Source organism: Sphaeramia orbicularis, chromosome 16 (genome assembly GCF_902148855.1).
Source record: "Sphaeramia orbicularis chromosome 16, fSphaOr1.1, whole genome shotgun sequence".
NCBI lineage: Eukaryota > Metazoa > Chordata > Actinopteri > Kurtiformes > Apogonidae > Sphaeramia > Sphaeramia orbicularis.
Genome location: NC_043972.1, coordinates 51,394,364 through 51,410,309, shown reverse-complemented (window position 1 = coordinate 51,410,309; position 15,946 = coordinate 51,394,364).

Below are 15,946 nucleotides of genomic sequence, written 5' to 3'. Positions count from 1 at the left end.
TTGTTTGAAAAGAACCTGACTTACTGCTCCAGTTGCATAGTTATTTTTCCAACAGTCGAAACACTAAAAGTTATTGACACTGAAGCATAGCAACTGTCAAAGCAAATTGGCAATTGGGTCTCTCCATATAAAAACATTTCCACCATGAACTGACGACATAAATTACTTGATGATTTTCAAACAAAACATATGCCCAAGAGAGGTACAGTAATCTAGTGTTTCAGTTTCTTTTCAGTTTTCTTTTTACATCCAGGATAACAGCCTGTACACGCATTCCTATGTGGAGAACTTGGGTAAGATATTCTTTCACTTGGTCCGCAGTTCTTCTGTATCCCTCTTCTACTCCTCTACAGCTTCCACAGTGTACAGATGTGGATGGAGCCACCTGTGACATCAACCACTCAGTTGTGAACAAAAGAAGTGTTTGTATTTGGTTGTTGCCTTGTTGGCTTTCTTAGCAACAAGTCAAAAGTGATCATATTCAAACAAAAGGGTAGCATTGGGGGAATGGATGGAGTGATGGAATGAGACCATAAAGACTGAAAAAAAGAAGAAACTCTTGACTTTTAGACAGAAGCTTAATGTAAATCTATGGGCCTTTTTGGAATGGAGGATGCCAATAGTTTGACAGGCGACTGAATTCAGAATTCACATTTCCCTGGTAAGTCAAGAAAATATCTTACTGTGATATATTCTCATTATGTCATATAGCATACCTTGAGGTATCCTATAGGGAGTTCTCCAAGGATATGGAGTCCATGGCTTGCTGCAATGGGTTATTTGGCTCTCCCTTAGAGATAGGGTGAGGGATATCCATGTGGGACTCAGAGTAGAGCTGTTGCTTCATATCAGGATGAGCCAGAAGTGGTTCAGTCATCTAGTCAGGAATACATTAAGGACGCCTCCTTAGTGAGGTGTTTTGGATATGTCCAAATAGGTGGAGACCCTGGGCCAGGTGGGATTATGTCTCATGGTTATGGCTCATTTACGCATACTTTATGTACGTAAATAGTTACGTTCATTTCAAATGGTGTAAATCCACTGGATTTATAATTCCATGCATCCATTGCATTGGAATGAGCGTTTGGTGATCAATCCATGAGAGGGCACTGCTCTGCAATTAATCGATAAATTGACTGCTCTATATAAAAACTGTGCACTGCCTCCTTCAGGCTCAGGTCCTCTACCAGAGGCCAGGGAGCCTGAGGGGTCTGCGCAGGATCTGAGCTGTTCTGAGGACTGTGTTCTTTAGGACAGAGATCTCTGATGTTGTTCAACCATACTCTCAGCTTGGGGGATACTGCCCCTAGTGCCCTGATCACTACTGCCATCACTGTTGCCTTCACACCCCACATTTTGTCTATCTCCTCCTTCAGCCCTTGGTATTTCTCAAGCTTCTCATGTAATGTTCTTTATATCATGTGTGTGTGTGTGTGTATATACATACAGGGTGGGGAAGCAAAATTTACAATATTTTGAGGCAGGGATTGAAAGACAGTGTATGACCAATTAGTTTATTGAAAGTCATGAGAATTTATTTGCAACAAGAAAATTTACATAATAGAAAATGTTTTTATTCTATGTGTCCTCCTCCTTTCTCAATAACTGCCTTCACACGCTTCCTGAAACTTGCACAAGTGTTCCTCAAATATTGGGGTGACAACTTCTCCCATTCTTCTTTAATAGTATCTTCCAGACTTTCTCGTAATAGTTTTGCTCATAGTCATTCTCTTCTTTACATTATAAACAGTCCTTATGGACACTCCAACTATTTTTGAAATCTACTTTGGTGTGACGTGTGCATTCAGCAAATCACACACTCTTTGACGTTTGCTTTCCTGATTACTCATATCGGCAAAAGTTTCTGAAAAGGTATGGATAATAGTGTTAGGTATGATTGTGACATCAATATATGTTTGGTTTCAAAACAATTGACGAAGTGCCTGCTGAGAAAAAACAACTAAATGTTCATTGTAAATTTTGCTTCCCCACCCTGTACATATATATATATATATATATATATATATATATATATATATATATATATATATATATATATATATATATATATATATATATATATATATATATATGTGTGTGTGTGTGTGTGTGTGTGTGTGTATGTATGTGTGTGTGTGTGCGCGCGCACTGTTTGCTACAAAAATAATGGATAGCTGCAGCTCTACTTCAGACATTGATGGATGCATTTTACTGCCTCATAGGAACAGACACACTTCCAGCTAAACACTTCTAGTTGGATATCTGAGGATGGATGTTTTGTTATGAATATGCATGTGCCCACATTCACACATATGAGTGTTGTGAGTCTCCCCTCTGTCCCTTATTGTTGACAGTTGGTGCAGAACACTGAACTATATTATCAGAACATGAGTCACTGGAACATTCTGTGGTTCTGAGAGAGTAAATCACATTTGGTTGCTCTGTCCATCTGCCATTTAATGGGAAAAATAAGATATTTCAGATCAAACTACAGATATTTTATGAGCTAGGACATTACACCTTTTAATTCATTATAAATCATTATCAAGGCTCAAAAAAGCTAGTTTGTCTGGCTTAAAAAAATCACAGTATGAAAATTATGAAGGTCATATTCACTATTATCAAATCCCAATATCCTAGAGCTCAAGCAGTTGTGCCTTTACTTGAGGTACTGCTCATCCGTACATCAAAGCTGATAGTGGTGCTGTGGTCTGGTTCACTCAGGCGTTGGCAGGTTTTCCCGACCACTGCTAATGTGATTTGTGCACAAGCCAGTGAGCAGAACACATTCTTACGCTAACACAAGTGATGTGATGATATCAAAGTGGCATGAGATTACACTCATTCACATCTCATGGGGGAGCAGGAGTTGCTGTGTCCTCTGCATCCTCCACTGATGGTGGGGACAAAGATGGGTGAGGAAGAGGACACATATTTACATTTGGGTATCATTCATCTTTGTGTTCTCATATAGCTCCAATTCCATTCTTGTGTCTGTGTTATTTGTAGTTTAAGTGAGTCTGATGGCAAGCTACTGGCATTTTTGGCCTCATCTATGTACATTGACTTTGTTCCATGTCAGTACTCCTGTGTACATCTCCTAAATGGGGTCATGTTGACTATGATCAACTGCAAGTAATAAAATGACTATGGATAAGCTATCTAAAAGGTGCTTCTCTCTCTCAAGTCATCACAATGATTTTTTGTTTTCACTGACCCAATATCCTCAATTTTTGACACAGTACCAGGTATAAGCCAATATAGGTCCTTGTATTTTGAAAACTGAAGTCATGGACCAGGTAACATTAGGCCCTTTTCCACCAAAATACCAGGAACTTTTATTACCAGGAACTTATTTACCTGGGTAAAAGACTTCCTGATAATCTGTGTGCTTTACATTTCCATCGCACCCCAAAGTTCTGGGTAATTTATTCAAATCAGGTTGATGACATATGGGGAAGTGGTAAAAGAAACTACACTATTCCTCCAGTCCAGTAGGTGGCAGTAAGAAGAAGAAGCTGATGGCCCAAAAAGCACGATGACATTCTCATGTCTTATAACATCACTAATAAAACCATGCAATCTGAATGGGAAAGACAACAGGCGTTATTTGCAAAGACATTTGTGAACGCACCAAGACAAAATCTTAAAAAAGAAAATGAATTTTACAAGCCGTTTAGGAGATTGACTGTGAGATGGAAGAAATACATTCCAGTATGTGTATATGTGGGACTCTCTAAACCAAATGACAGTAGTCAGTCTGTTACGGTACAATAACCGCTCCCTTGTCCTTTGGTTTATACTTCTGTCATTCGGTTTACAAATGTGTACCCAATTTGAATCAAATCAAAGGCATTTCTGTGAGCCAGGGGAGGGAGGGGGTTGGAGTGTGTTCTTCATCCCAATATCATTGTCATTCTGCTACTGTCATTCAGTGTCATTGGGTTTAGGGAGTCCCGTATACACACATGCTGGAAAAAAATTATAAAATCATCAGCTAAATTTCAGCCCCATGAGCTTGTCACAGCTGCAGTATTCAAACACGTTTTAGCTGAACATGTAACAAGTACAGTTCATGTACATTCAGAAACTAAGCTCTAGCACAATACAATTACTCAGTACTTTAAGTGGGCGGTTTGGGTTTAACATTTTGCTGCATTTTGGTTGTTGAATCACTTAATTCATCTGGAATACATTTTAGGTGAAGTTAACCATCATTACATATCATTCATTTTTATTTAAAAATGGTAGAACATGTATTTTCAACTTCTCAGTCGTTAAACTAAATCACGTCCAACTTTAAGTGTGATGGATGGACATTTTTTCCATTTCTATTGTTTTATAGATATAATCCAGGTTAAACCCTTAAATCATACAGATTTACTCAAATGCCTGCATTTAATTCTACTGCATATTACTTAAAAAAAGTACTTGTACTCTACTTCTATTTTGATGCCTTGTAAATGAACAAGAACAACATTAGGCCCTTTTCCACCAAAAGCCCAGGAACTTTATTACCAGGAACATATGCCACGTTTCCACTACGTGGAACCAGCTCAACTCGACTTAGCTCGACTCGGTATTCCTGGAGACTGTTTCCATTACAGGATACTACTGACTTTATAGTACCTGGACGTCATAGCGATGTGGCGCGTTATTTCCATGTCGTCTGCTCAGAGAGTTGCTGATAAACTCACTCGTTGCGTGTTGTCTCATCTGAATTTTTACGTCAGCCACCAAAAACTGAATCTCCTTGACCCACCATGGTGTAGTTTTGGGCTGTTATCATGTAGATTAATGTACTACTATATTTACTGTCAATTTCCACATCTGTTTTTTGTAAAACGGCAAGTCACAGAGAAAACTGTCTGACCAATCAGTGGTCTGCAGTGTTATACGTCACGGTTTAGTATCGCTTGGAACCTTGGCGGAGGTGATACCAAAGAACTAGTACCGGGTACCAGATTCCAGGTCCTTTTTCGTAATAGAAACGCAAAAAGGCCGAGTCAAGTCAAGTCGAGTCGAGTCGAGCCGAGCCGGTACCACGCAGTGGAAACAAGGCATTATTTACCTGGAACTTATTTGGGGTTAAAGAGTTCCTGGTAATTGTGTTTCCATTGCACCCAAAGTTCAGGGTAATTCATTCAAATCAGATTGATGATGTATGAGGGAGCAGTAAAAGAAACTGCAGTACAGTTCATGTACATTCACAAACTAAGCTCTAGCACAATAAAATGATACAGTACTTAAGTGGACAGTTTGGGTTTAATGTTTTACTGATTGTTGAATCACTTAATCCATCTGGAATACATTTTAAATGATGTTTAATCATCATTATATATCCTTAATTTCTATTTAAAAATGGTAGAACATGTATTTTCAACTTCTCATTCCTTAAACTAAATCACATCTAACTTTAAGTGTGATGGATGGTTCTGTTTCATTTCTATTGTTTTATAGATATAGTCCAGGTTCAACCCTAAAGTCATACAGATTTACTCAAATGCCTGCATTTAATTCAACTGCATATTACTTATAAAAGTACTTATACTCTACTTATATTTTGATGCCTTGTAAATGAACAGACAGTATTAGGTTAGATTTTTTTTTTTTTTTTTTAATTAAAAATTGAAACAAAACAAAAGATGAAAAAAAACAAGGTGCCTTGAGATTAAAAGGGAAACAAACATCTGTGAAAGGTTCAGGCTTCTGGACCAGTGTCTGGACCAGCTGGTCCAGGACAGCCAGTCTGGAACTCCATGGTCCCGGTGTCTTTTTCGCTTTCCTACAGGAAAAGTAATAAAAATGCTAAAATGAATAACAGAACACATGATGACAGATTCCTACTACTATGCTGTGACATGTGAAATGTCTGACCTGGGCCATTGTAAAGAGCAGGAGACGATGGACGAGTGCACAAATGAGCCGCAGGTTCGGAAAAAGAGGCAAATCCGTCCAGTTCATTTCAGGTGGAAATCACAATACATAAAGAATCAATCAGTGTTCCACTTACGGCGACAACATGAATACATCTGGTTCTCTGATTTAGATTTAGCGTCAGACTGTTGACCAGTTAGTATTAGGTTAACCTGACTTTTGACTGAACAGCTGATGTGCTACTGACAACTGTTACAGCATGGAACGAACGGAACAGTGAATATTTCTGTGATATACATACCATTGGTTTGTTCGACAGTCGGATCCACTGCAACTGTTGTGGTCCTTTAGTTTCTTTTAATCCTGCATACGTTTCTTCTGCTTTTCTCGTATTTCTTTAGGCTTGTGCCTTACATGTATTTAGCTCCAACAGCTTTTACTTGAACCTTGCTTGTTTCATGTCGGCAGTTCAAAGTCCGTCTGAATTTCCTCTTCCCCTGTCTACTTGTCTAGCTTCTTATTTGATACATTGTAAGAATTATCAAAAGACAAAGCTTGTAAAATGGAATAAAGAACACAGTTTGCTGCTGCACAGTGGCTTAATGATGGGTGAACAGAATGAAGAATGCTACAAGTGTAGTCCACCAATCAGCGTTCTCCAGCACACAGCCCCACCCCTCAAGAATTCCGGGTAGTCTGAAAAGTACTACCTCCCTATCAGGAACTTCTTTGGGGAAAGTTTGGGGGCGAGGGAAAGGTAATTTAGATGGAAATGCACCAGGGTTTCTCAAAGTTCTGGGTAATGCTCAAAATTCCTGCAAAAGTTCCTGCAGTGGAAAAGGGCCTATTGAGAAAAAAAAAAATACTTGGAGCAATGTGGATGGGGTGGTTGTTATTACAGGCATGGAATCAGAGATTAACAGTATGAGTTGTTTAATTGACCAGGTTATGTAAAACGCCATGTCAGACAAGTAAATCTAGAAACACTGCCCAAAGAACAACACATTTTTTTCCTAAAGGATGATAACAGATGTGACAAAGTAAGCAACGTCACATAATGTTCAGTACTGATGGGAGATGGCATTCAAAAATAGCACCAGGTTAAGATGCTTTTAAGAGGAAGCACAAGCATGTGCCTGCCCCCCCCCCAAAGGGTGTGTCTTTTGTAGGGAGTATTTTTCTACCTAAACCGAAGGACAGAAGGTCTGTATTGTACAGATCCTAAAGCTCTCTGAGGTACATATAGTGGCCATAAACCATTTTGACACTGTTGAAAATGCACCACTTTTGACTTTATTAGAAACTAGATAAATTTGATCTCAACATTTAAGTTCAAGTAATGAATATCTACATATGTTCATCACTGAACATCAAACTCAAAATTAAGAAATATGCATAAATCTGGAACTGAACGATCAAAATTCTAGAGGCATTTCTAGTGTTTTTTCAGCTATTATTTCCAGTCAAAGTCAATGATTCCAGTTGAGAATGTTGCCCGCCTGGCCTGGTCAGTGTCCAGAGAGGATGTTGTGTATTCTGCAAGTAGAAACAAAGAGGCAGCAATGTTAAGCTTGCATTCAGCTCGACTGCAGCATTTATTCTGCTTTTACCACAAAAGCAAATAAGCAAATGAGTTCCTGAGGTGATTAACAATTGTACAGTGTAACATCAGGTAAGCTATAGTATCTTAAAGCACCTGAGACATCACAATATCAAATGAAAACTCAACAATAACCATTTTACATAAATATAGGGAAAAATACATCATTGAGTAATAACTATATGAATGTCCATAAATGTCCCTATTTTCCAGCTGCACTGGTTTCACATACTGTATATCAACCAGTAAAACAATAAAGAAATCCTATTTGCTCTCATCTTGTTACTGCAGCATTGTGCACAGTTAAACACTTGTTCACATTACAAATAATACAATACATATAAATTGCAGTAAGGAACTTCCCTATTACCTTATAAATTACTGCTAAACATTTACATACATTCACAAATTGCCTTGTTTATGTCTCTACTAAAGGCACTTATCACTGAAATACAAGTGAAAACAGTTTTAACAGATCATTCAATATATGCATTAGCCATTTAAACACCTTCTGACTCGTTAACAAAACAAAACCCGTTTGCGTTTCATTTGCATTTCTATTGTACACATGTGTTAACTAGCCATTACTGACAGGTCTGCTAGCCTAGCATGACAGAGTACAGCTATCCATCCATCCATCCATCCATCATCCTCCGCTTTATCCGGGGCCAGGTCGCGGGGGTAACAGTCTGAGCAGGGATGCCCAGACTTCCCTCTCCCCAGACACCTCCTCCAGCTCTTCCGGGGGGACCCCGAGGTGTTCCCAGGCCAGCCGTGAGACATAGTCTCTCCAGCGTGTCCAAGGTCTTCCCCAAAGTCTCCCCCCGGTGGGACATACCCGGAACACCTCCCCAGGGAGGCGTCCAGGAGGCATCCGAAACAGATGCCCGAGCCACCTCAGCTGGCCCCTCTTGATGTGGAGGAGCAGCGGCTCTACTCCAAGCTCCTCTCTGGTGACTGAGCTCCTCACCCTATCCCAGCCACCCTACGGAGGAAGCTCATTTCGACTGCTTGTATCTGGGATCTTGTCCTTTCGGTCATGACCAAGCTCATGACCATAGGTGAGGGTAGGAACGTAGACTGACCGGTAAATTGAGAGCTTCGCCTCTCGGCTCAGCTCCTTCTTCACCACGACTGACCAGTACAATGCCCGCATCACTGCAGATGCCGCACCGATCCATCTGTCAATCTCACATTCCATCCTTCCCTCACTCGTGAACAAGACCCCGAGATACTTGAACTCCTCCACTTGGGGCAATGGCTCCCCACCAACCCGGAGAGGGCAAACCACCTTTTTCCACTTGAGAACCATGGCCTCAGATTTGGAGGTGCTAACCCTCATCCCGCTCGCTTCACACTCAGCTGCAAGCTGCCCCAGGGTACGCTGAAGGTCCAGGCTCGATGAGGCCAACAGGACAACGTCATCTGCAAAAAGCAGAGATGAAATTCTGTGGTACCCAAACCGGACCCTCTCCGGCCCCTGGCTGCACTTAGAAATTCTGTCCATAAAAATTATGAACAGAACCGGTGACAAAGGGCAGCCCTGCCGGAGTCCAACATGCACCTAGAATAGGTCTGATTTGCCGTCGGCAATGCAAACCAGGCTCCTGCTTCGCTCATACTGCCCTTAACAGAGGGCACTGGACCCCATACTCCTGAAGCACCCCCCACAGGATATCACGAGGGACACGGTCGAACGCCTTCTCTAAATCCACAAAACACATGTGGACTGGTTGGGCGAACTCCCATGAACCCTCGAGCACCCGATGGAGGGTATAGAGCTGGTCCAGTGTTCCGCAACCAGGACTAAAACCGCATTGTTAATCCTGGATCCGAGGTTCGACTATTGGTCGGATCCTCCTCTCCAGTACCCTGGAAGAGACTTTCCCCAGGAGGCTGAGGAGTGTGATCCCCCTGTAGTTGGAGCACATCCTCTGGTCCCCCTTCTTAAAAAGGGTGACCACCACCCTGGTCTGCCAATCCAGAGGTACTGTCCCCGACTGCCATGCAATGTTACATAGACGTGTCAGCCAAAACAGTCCCTGCACATCCAGAGACTTAAGGTACTCAGGGCGAATCTCATCCACCCCCGGTGCCCTGCCACCAAGGAGCTTGCCAACCACCTCGGTGACTTCAGCTTGGGTGATGGACGAGTCCACCTCTGAGACCCCAGCCTCTGCTTCCTCCATGGAATACGTGACAGTGGGATTGAGGAGATCCTCGAAGTATTCCTTCCACTGTCTGACAGCATCCCCAGTCGAGGTCAGCAACTCCCCACTTCCACTATAAATAGTGTTGGTGGGGAACTGCTTTCCCCTCCTGAGGCGCCAGACGGTTTGCCAGAATTTCCTCGAGGCTGACTGATAGTCCTCCTCCATGGCCTCCCCAAACTCCACCCAGACCCAAGTTTTTGCCTCCACAACCGCTCAGGCTGCAGCACGCTTGGTCTTCCGGTACCCATCAGCTGCCTCGGGAATCCCCCAAGCCAACAAGGCTCGATAAGACTCCTTCTTCAGCTTGACGGTATCGCTTACTTCCGGGGTCCACCACCAGGTTCGGGGATTGCTGTCACGACAGGCATCGGAGACCCTGCGGCCACAGCTCTGAGCAGCCGCTTCGACAATGGAGGTGGAGGACATGGTCCACTCGGACTCAATGTCCCCAACTTCCCTCGGGATCTGGGAGAAGCTCTCCCAGAGGTGAGAGTTGAAGACCGCGCTGACATCGGGCTCTGCCAGATGTTCCCAACAGACCCTCACAACACATTTGGGCCTGCTGAGTCTGTCCGGCTTCCTCCTTTGCCAGCGGAGCCAACTCACCACCAGGTGGTGATCAGTCGACAGCTCTGCTCCTCTCTTCCCCCAAGTGTCCAAAACACGTGGCCGGAGGTCTGATGACATGACAACTAAGTCGATCCTCGACCTCCGGCCTATGGTGTCCTGATGCCAAGTGCACTTATGGACATCCCTGTGTTCGAACATGGTGTTCGTTATGGACAAACTGTGGCTAGCACAGAAGTCCAATTACAAAACACCACTTGGGTTCAGATCGGGGCGGCTGTTCTTCACAATCACCCCCCTCCAGGTATCACTGTTGTTGCCCACATGAGCGTTGAAGCCACCCAGGAGAACAATGGAGTCCCCAGTTGGAGCACCATCCAGCACCCCTCCCAGGGACTCCAAGAAGGCCGGGTACTCTGCACTGCTGTTCGTCCCATGGGCCGAAACAACAGTGAGGCACCTGTCCCTGACCAGAAGGTGCAGGGACGTGACCCTCTCATTCACCGGGGTGAACTCCAACACATGGCAGCTGAGCTGAGGGGCTATGAGCAAGCCCACACCAGCCTGCCTCTCACTGCGAGCAATGCCAGAGAAGTGGAGAGTCCAGCCCCTCTCCAGGGGTTGGGTTCCAGAGCCCAAGCTGTGTGTGGAGGTGAGCCCAACTATATCTAGACAGTATCTCTCAACCTCCCTCACAAGCTCTGGCTCCTTCCCCCCCAGCGAAGTGACATTCCATGTCCAAAGAGCCAGACTCTGTGTCCGGGGATCGGGTTGTCGAGCTCCCTGCCATCAACTGCCACCCAATCCACAATGCACAATGAGTTGGAGCATGGAATAATTAGACACTGTAAGAAATTTATTCCTCAATGGTTGACCAAGCTATTAGTTCAGTCATTAGTATTATCTCATATGGATTATGCCTCAATTGTTTGGTCAAATACTAATGAAAATAATTTACACAAATTGCAAGTTGCACAGAATAAAGCGGCACAAATTGTTTTGGGTTGCCCTTACAGAACTAATAGGACCACAATGCACAATAGTTTGACATGGTTAACTGTAAAATCTAGATTGAAATATTCTTTATTATCATTTATTCGTAACATTATCGCAACACAAACTCCAGAAATTGTTCACAGAAAACTGTCATTTTTTGCTGATCAACATAATTATCATAGAAGACAAACCACTGAAACACGGTGTGCTCTGCCTTTAGGCAGAACAAATCAGGTACAGAGAACTGTTTTTTATCAGGCCATGGTTGCATGGAATGGATTGCCAGGGTTTTTGTTGTCAGAAAATAATAGAAAATGTTTTCAGAAGAAATTAAAACTTATTTTGTTTACACAACAGGCATGAAATGGAATGAGTATTGCTAATATTGAAAGATGTTTCATGATTTGTTTCAGAAAGCTATTGTTTGGTGCAGGAGTACAAATGTATAGCATTTATTTTGTTTATCCCATTTGTATCAGACAGCTATTATTTGGTGAAGGAGTACGAATGTATAGTACTTATTTTGTTGATTTATTTTAATTGCATTGGGCTGTTGGATATGTCCTGTTTGTGTGTGTGTGTGGGCGTGAATGGTGTAAGATTAATGTAAAAATTTAAAATTGTAACCATGGACAGACACTAATGTGTCTGTCTTCTCTGCATTTTCTTCAGGACATTCTAAAACGCTTAATGTAAAAAAGCCTAATGTAGCTTAATGTCTGAAGAGTGATCAGTCTGATGACTGACATCATGCATGGACATCTCTAATTCTGGAATAGGCTCTAGCACCCCCACGATCCTCTCAAGGATAAAACAGTTCAGAGGATGAATAAATTAATGAATGAATGACTGAAAAAACAAAACAATACTTTCAGATTAAACAATGTTATTTTTTGAAATGTGTGCCTATGGAGAGGAAAAAGATGAATTGGACAGCATCCATAAAATTGGGGTTTTCATTTTTATTTTTGCAGAGGTGAAAGTGGACATGACTAGAAATGTCCACACAAACTTTGCTAATGATTGATCACTGTTCTTGGGCATTAAGCTATGTTAAGCTTTTTTTTTTTACATTAAGTGTTTTAGAATGTCCCTCTTCTTCTGCTGCTGTATTCTGTAAAAGCCTAAGATTTTCCTACCAACAACTTGAGAGTGCTGTGAGTTGCACATAGGGGTGCCGTATAGCCACCTTACAACCAAAAAATGCATGAAGTGGCCACAGGTATGATGTAGGAAGGTCCCAAGGCACCCTTATGAAGAACAGGATAACTGTACAGTCTCTGTACGACATAAAATCACGTCATTTTCTCACAGAAGCCTCAAGTTGCTCTTGCGATTTGAACGGTAGCTGTACCAACTTTGTTAGACAGCCATAAGAAAGTACTACTCCCTCCACGAATGCCTATGAACTCCAGATTTTGTACAAAGTGGGGGATTCTTATGAACCCAGAAGAATCTTTGTAACTGGGGCCTTAATTTCGTCTGGGCTGGTCATAAAACAGCAAAGTGCAAAAGTACATTAAGGTTGTGCATATATATTTAAACTTATGCTCTTACAGAGCATTGAGTAATGAGGAAATATATTGTCTTTGTGGGTTAGTATTCCGCTGACATAAAGAACTATTTGCTGCTATTGGCAGGTTCCTAAAGGCTCGTATTAAGTTTTTGTCCATCAGTGTCAACATCTCTTCACATTTAATGTTTTTCAGATTGCGCCTGGCGTTGCTCACCCAGCAGCCTGTTCCCTAGCCTGCATCAATCTGGCCTCAGCCCCTGGGGAAGGAGCACCTGGGTTGAGTTTGTGTAGACAATATTATGATATTATAACATAATAATCAGTGTTAGCTTGTGTAACTTGCAGGCTGGCTGATATATAATCAAGTAGAATTAAAGGTGCAGTATGTAGGAATTATGTGCTAAGTAATTATAAAATGGCCTTGACTGTCACCAGACATTAAGGAATTGTGTTCATTCGTGGAAACGCTAGTAGTAGATGCTCATGCTGGATCTGGCAACCCCTAGTCTGGGGGGAGGTGGAGAGGATACCACGCTCTACAGTATTTTGAATGTGATTACAGTACCAGTTTTGGCCACAGTCCTACATACGGCACCTTTAATGTTAACATTTGCTAATGCTCCTAAGGTATGACTAAAGGTTATGAATTATAAATACCGGTAAACTTCACAACAAAATCTTTGATATGACTTGATATATATTTCTTACAATGTCTAACAAAGATAGACAGCACTCAGTCACCTGTCACTCAAAGGTGGCCATTCATTTTATTTTGACTGACATAACTCATAACATAAAACATGTAACATAACATACAACATAACACATAACACATAGTATAACAAAAAGAGTTGGAAGAATTAATCGATTATTCGACTTAAATTGATGAAAGCAATTATTCGATTACAATTTTCCTGATTCGAAGCTTCATTTCCTTAATTTCCCTGCCACTACCATTTGCTACTGTTGGTTCCACTGTTATAGTCATTACAGTTGAGATAATGCTATCCTCAGTGTTTGTGAATGTGGCCATAAATGGTTAATTCTTTATTGTGCAAACACAAGTGACATGTCTTATTACTCATGAAGTTTTGGATAGATTTGTGTCTGTATCTGTCTATAAACTCAACTAGACCTGAAACAATTATTAAATTAAAAAAAAATATTTGATTACAGTTTATCTGAATCGAAGTTTTGTTTCCCTAATTTTGTTAAACATTGGTTCCACTGTTGTGTTTCACACGGACACTTATTGTGACACACATGATGCCATGATCACCACAAAGCTATATGTTAGTCACATCTTAAGGTTTTAGTAAGTTGGATACGTGGATATGTGTTGAGGACTGCAGTGCACATATTGTTTGTAGATGTCATTTGACTGGTTTGCTGTTGTTTATTTACATATATTTTTCTTATTTATATGTTTATGCTATTGTTATTATTATTTTTATATAGATATTTATATCCTTTTACTTTTATACTATTTGTGGTTGTTGTTTCAGCTGGTTCTGGAATAAAAGACAAGTCATTTGTCATTTTCAGACATGTCTATTTCACATATTTACTATTTTTTTTCACCTATTCAAATAATTGTTTAATTGAATTCAAAGAAAAATAATTGACAGTTGCAGCTCTGCACAACACATTACTTATAACATAACAAATTGATTCACTCAGCTTAAACTTCAATCAGAAATGATGCCATGTATGAACAGATGCCCCTTAGATCTCCTCCCACTACTAGTTATGCCAGTCACATGTGAAGGATTTGTCAATACTTGTACTGCTTCTGCCCACATGACCCACACAGCCAGCCTGAGGCAGCACTAAAACACAAATGTTATTGGCACACTGGTCAGCCACCCCCTCACACACATACATACACCCATATCTGGGTCATTGTTCCGCCATCGCTCACCCAGGCCTGTGGGTCACATTAAATGGCAGCTCCTGTGGGAGGCCGACGTTAAAGGTCTGAGCAGTGAACAGGCTGCTCGATGACTTAATTTGATCTATTAGGTTTGTTACAGGCAACATAATGGCTTAGAGCTCAATCCCTTCTCTCCTCTACAGCCTTGTTAAAGAGCAGCAGGACTGAGGCTGTTATTGAATAGCCTCTATGTCTTTAGCTGGAAGGTTGTGCTGTGAATACACACTCTACGCAGCCAACCAGCAGCTCCACTGGTGAAGCTGGAAAGTAACACCTTTACTCACGGGTGTAATTTTTGGTTTGAACTTTTCCATGCTCTGTCCACACTAATATGGGTATTTTCCCCCTCCAGTGAAAAAAGGTCTACCAATGCAAAATACACAGTAAGACACTCAGACAGATCATTGTTGTTTGTGTTGGATTTGTAACTGTACACTGACATTGTAGACGTTCAGATTAAGGCTGCAACTAATGACTATTTCAATAGTCAGCTAGTGTAACAACTAGTCAGATTATGAACTGCAAAAAAAAAAAAAAAAAAAGACTCTTTATATTTGGCCATGTATATTTATTTCAGCAATAAAATACATTTTCTTTTCTTTAATAAAAACATTTGGTGCACAACAATTACAATGCTTAACAAAGTTTATTAAACAAATATTCAATTCAATATTCAACAAATATTGTGAGTAGTAATAAAACACTTTTTTTTCTTAAACAAGTGTGCATTTTGTGTAGAGTACAGTTTAGTACCTAAGAAGGTTATTTAAACAATTAAATACTCAAGAGTTGCAATCAGCAATAAAATAAACATTTTTCGTTAAAAGTGCATGACATCACTAATGACCTGTCAATGAATAAATTAGATGACAACTAATTTTACTGTCGACTATTTGCCTTTCACTTTATAGAGAAAATATTTTATTCAGTACATGGTTCCAAAAATGTTTCATCTTTAGGCCAATAGATAAATGTATCATAGTGTGAGCCAAAAAAATATATCATGAGGTGCCATTAGACTGACATTTATTAAATACTTTTATAGAAAGATAACATACCATTAATATAAAATGTATATTAATAGCATTTCATTTTGAAAATGACTGAGGTAAGCATTTTGCTGAGTGTACTGTTGAGCTGAAACATGGTTTGTGTTTGACCCACATGTCAGGAGGACTATTAAAAAAAAGCAAAATTTGTTGGAAAATCAAAATCATTGAAACCAGTTATGTTAAAATCATATT